Source organism: Dromiciops gliroides, chromosome 1 (genome assembly GCF_019393635.1).
Source record: "Dromiciops gliroides isolate mDroGli1 chromosome 1, mDroGli1.pri, whole genome shotgun sequence".
Classification (NCBI taxonomy): Eukaryota; Metazoa; Chordata; class Mammalia; order Microbiotheria; family Microbiotheriidae; genus Dromiciops; species Dromiciops gliroides.
The window spans coordinates 149,888,842-149,892,514 of record NC_057861.1 but is presented as its reverse complement, the minus strand read 5'-3'; the positions used below and the strand labels follow the sequence as shown (position 1 = coordinate 149,892,514).

General features: G+C 38.6%; 1 pseudogene; it reads left to right on the top strand.

The window, feature by feature from the left end:
* Window positions 1–463: 463 nt before the first annotated feature.
* LOC122746670 lies at window positions 464–872 on the top strand (annotated as a pseudogene).
* The last annotated feature ends 2,801 nt before the right edge of the window (window positions 873–3,673 follow it).

Here is a 3,673-nt window from a genome sequence, read left to right as displayed (position 1 = left end):
AGTGGGGAGGACATATTCTCATGCAAGGTCCAAACACCAGTCATTTTGGGGACCATACCCTTCAATTTCAAGATCCATTCTGGGATCTTGGTAACAGAGAAATTTAGCTATGGAAGTCATACCCTATATTTCCAACCCATTAGACAATACAGATTTAATTCAGCAAATAATTGACTATTTCCCATTTGCAAGAGATTATAGTCACAGAATTATAGAGCTGGAAGGGACTTTATTTATCATCTAGTACAATCTTTTCATTTTATAGAAAGGAAACCAAGGCTCAGGGAGATGGTGAATTGTCCAACATCACACAACATGACTCCAGAGCCATGACTATTGCCACTGATGGGTACTATGTTGTTAAAAGAGCTCTAGGAGCTCTTTCCCTGTTGCCACTGAATTGAGCAGGAGGGCGAGGCTCCTGGGTGTTTTCAAGATTTAGCTTCACCTGTGAACCACTGCCATGGCTGAGGAAAGCATTGCTGCAGGAGGTGTAATGGACGTTAACACCACTCTACAAGAAGTGCTGAAGACCGCACAAGATGGCCTAGCTTGTGGAATTCACGAAGCCGTCAAAAAATGCCAAGCCCATTTTTGTGTTCTTGCTTCCAACTGTGATGAACCTATGTATGTAAAATTGGTTGAAGTCATGTGTGCTGAGCACCAAATTAACTTGATCAAGGTTGATGACAACAAGAAGCTGGGTGAATGGGTAGGCCTCTAAAATTGACAGAGAGCGAAAGCCCCACAAAATGGTTGGCTGTAGTTGAATTTTTGTTAAAGACTATGGCAAGGAATCTCAGGCCAAAGATGTCATCGAAGAATATTTTAAATGCAAGAAATTAGTAAATAAAAGCTTTGGTCTGATTTGAAACAAGCAAAAAAACTAAAACTAAATAATAAAAGAGCTCTAGGAAATATGATTCCATAGCCTCTTGCACTCACCTATTTAAGTATTTAGAAAATCTAAAGCCAAAATATTATTCATTAGGGCTAACCTTATGCATATTTCCCACTTGTCTTGTCCACAGGGAAAAACAACTAAAAGTCAATTTGATTCCAAAAAGTTTGAATTTCAGATCCCTGGCATATAAAACAGCTCTAATAGGTCTCAAATGAAACCTGAATAGACTATGAATCAGCTGTGGGCCCTATATGGTGCTGGGAAATGTCACCATTGAATCACCAAGACAATGTAAAGAAGGTCATATTGCTCCATGTAATATAATTCTCTAAATTTGTCACATATCTTAACAGATTATGGACAAAGTTTTAAAATCATCTTAAACATATTTATATAGATAATATAAATTATAAAATAGAATATAGAATAGATAGAATAGATATAAATAGAATACATAGAAATAAATAGAATATAATAAAATATAGAAAATTAAAATAAAAATGTTAGCACAGTGAGTAAAAGGCAGAGGCAATCGGAGACCTTAGTGCTCCTGATTTTGCTACAGATTTGTTTCTGCAATATAGAGTGCTAAATTATGACAGCTTGCTTAAGGAATTAACTTTTCATCTTCTGGTTCATTATAACAATGAAATCACAAGTCTATTTCCTATCCCTTTTTTTACTCAGGGAAGTTTCATAAACTAATGTACAATGTATTTTAACTGTTATTTAAAATAACTATTGAAATACCAAATATTACCCTCCCCCCCCTTATTTTTCTGGCAGAGCCCACCAGAGTCAAATAGTCCCCATCAATAATGGAATCATAGTTTCTAGCACCCCTTGCTGGACAGTGAATGGAAAAGCATAATTTTCCTAGCATCACAGCTGCATAGCAGATGTTCATTTGAGAAATTGTTGGGGCAATAGTACAGGTCTGTCTAAACAGTGAGAATACTTTTCCCCCCTCAGCCCCATTCGAAGAAAGCAAACCGGATTGCTGTTTCAGCTGGGAAAATCTGCTACAGAGAGCTTTGCTGGATACCATCTTCCTTCCCCACTCCCTCTCAAGGAAAGAAATGCTCTGTTTAATATATAAGTGAAAGCCCATTAGAAGTACCCCATTGTAAAAGTCCTATAGCATTTTACAATTTAACTTTGAGTTCTTTAAGGCAGGTTAATAAGAGTGCCATTTCTAGAAGGGTAGCTTTGCTATAGTGGTCAGAAACACAATGGGGAGGACAAGGCAGAAACCAAGCACAGCTTACAAAAGTGAGAAGGCAGCATTTAAGTCATCAGAATGTAATTGGAATATATGGATATGAAATGATTTTAACAGAATTTATAATTTTGTGGGAACTGGAACCAGATCTTTAGGGACAGAGAGAGAGAGAGAGAGAGAGAGAGAGAGAGAGAGAGAGAGAGAGAGAGAGAGAGAGAGAGAGAGAGAGAGAGAGAGAGAGAGAGATTGATTTCAATGAGATGTTATTAACTGGGTCTCTCCTCTCTTTGCTGCCACTTTCTTGTATTTCAGAGGGAAGTCACTGAAGTGAGCCTTTTGAAAGACAATTTGAAGCAAATGGACACATAGCCCAAATGTTGGGTAGTTGTTTTTTAATGGACTTGTCAGCAGTCACTCTCATTTGCACCAGAATTCCTTTTCTCCCTCACCCTTTTTCTATTTTGTATTTTCCCAGTGCTGTACCAATGTTGAATAATTTACAAGGATAGAAAAAGAAAACTGTCACTGTTAGAGTCCCAGGGCTCTACACTCACTCATCTGTCTCATGGTCAAATGTCATTGGTGCCATTATGTGTGAGGGTGAGATTAGCACTGAGTAGCCACTTTGCCTCTTTCTTTTATCTATTGTTAATGATATCAAACCCATATATATTTCCCTTAAAGAGCCAGTTGCGATTTCTGCAGCAAATTGCCCACCTCAAGAAATAAAAATAACCTGTTCTGCTCTTTCCCTTTCTTCCTCCTGTACTCCCAACTCCACCCCACCTTTTTCTTCTTATCCAGTATTTCCACTACAAAGCAGAAAAAAAAAAATACAAATCCAACATTGTTAGAATTGTGTTTGGGAGAAATGCTAGGATTCAAAGTAATCTCTGTCACACCAGCTCTGTTCCTTTTTATAGGCAAGCCAAAAATAATAATAAAGTTACCCCAGTTACATTAAAGTTACCCCAGTTACATTACATGCTGAACCATGGGCTAAGAGTACAATAGGCCTCTTGGATGCAGATGGCACCTTGCAGAGGGGAAGCCAAGGGAATATAGGTCTCTGAGTAACTACCCAAGTACAGAAATGCTAATATCTAGAGAGAAAGGGCATCAAATATGAGTCCCAGGCTCTAGGAAAATAAAGATACAGGATCAAAGGAAAGCAGAGTTTGAAGAGTGCTCAGGTCACCCAGTCCAACCCACATCCCAATGAGAATCTCCTCCAGGAGAGGCAGGGCAGGTGTCCATCAAGTCTCCTTGAACCCCACCCCCCCAGAAGGGTTAATTCATTGCCTCTGGACACAGACCATTCCATTTCTAGATGGTTTTTATTAATTCAGAAGCTTTCCTTATATTGAGCTCAAATCAACCTCTCTGAATCATCCACCCATCTTTCCTTCTTCTACCCTCTAGGCCTAAGAGCAAATTGAATTCCTCATCCATGTGGGAGCCACTCAAACAAAGTACCTGGTCGGCCATAATTATTTTCTTCACCCAGAAAAACATCTCTAGTTTCTTTAGGCAATTATTCTATGATG